Raw genomic sequence first — 897 nt, 5'->3', positions numbered from 1 at the left:
TCAGTCTGAAGGTTGAGTTTCATGAGCATGATCTTACTAATTTTCAAAGAAAATCTTACAGCACTACGTTCCTGTGCAAGATATGTAATATTGATTGTGGTGATGGATGGAAGAAAGTGTTTTTTATTGTTGAGTTCAGTGTGATTCTAGTTACCATTTCAATTGTCTTATGACACCATCTTCTATTACACACTTTTTGCAAGCATTGCTTAGAAGATTTCCATTATGTTCAATAGTCTCACTAAAGCTTAGGGGATATGGTTGATCAAAATAGTTAATCAGCATCTGAAAAGCAAGAGTGAGGTAAGAAACTTATTAATTAGTCAGCCTCTATTTTTCAAGTAAAGAGAAAAATTAGTTTGTAACTTTGTTATAATGTTTTATATTCATTTGCAGTTAATAATATTTTTTGTCATCTATGATATTTTGAATTGGTTATAAATCCATCCATTCCTTGACACAGCATTAATATATGGAAGGAATTTTCCACCTAAGTACTACATATATGTCCATGTGACTACAGTCACGTTAGAAGTGGACACATGTCGCAGTTATGTGGCAAAGTCCATCCATATTCTATTGGTATGTTGATAAACCGATGAATTTGGAATAAATTTAAAAAGTGAATAAAAATAAAATATTATAAAAGCAATTTTTGAAAGACTAAAGTGATATAAACTTATGAATAAAAAAGGCTCCTATAGTGTTCCTAGTATTGGAGTTTCCAACTATTTGATTTTCTATTTCTCTAACGAATTATTTATATGCACCAAAATTGAAGAAACTAATTTTCAATATGAAAGCGATTTTTATTTCAGCTTGCAAATAAATCGAATTTCGAAATTATAGTAGTTTTTGCTTGAAGGATATGAACAAAAGATAAAATAAAATTTATTT

This window comes from Theobroma umbraticum, unplaced genomic scaffold (genome assembly GCF_002168275.2).
Source record: "Theobroma umbraticum cultivar Fairchild unplaced genomic scaffold, ASM216827v3 scaffold_2675.0, whole genome shotgun sequence".
NCBI classification, from domain to species: Eukaryota; Viridiplantae; Streptophyta; class Magnoliopsida; order Malvales; family Malvaceae; genus Theobroma; species Theobroma umbraticum.
This window is presented reverse-complemented; position numbering follows the sequence as displayed.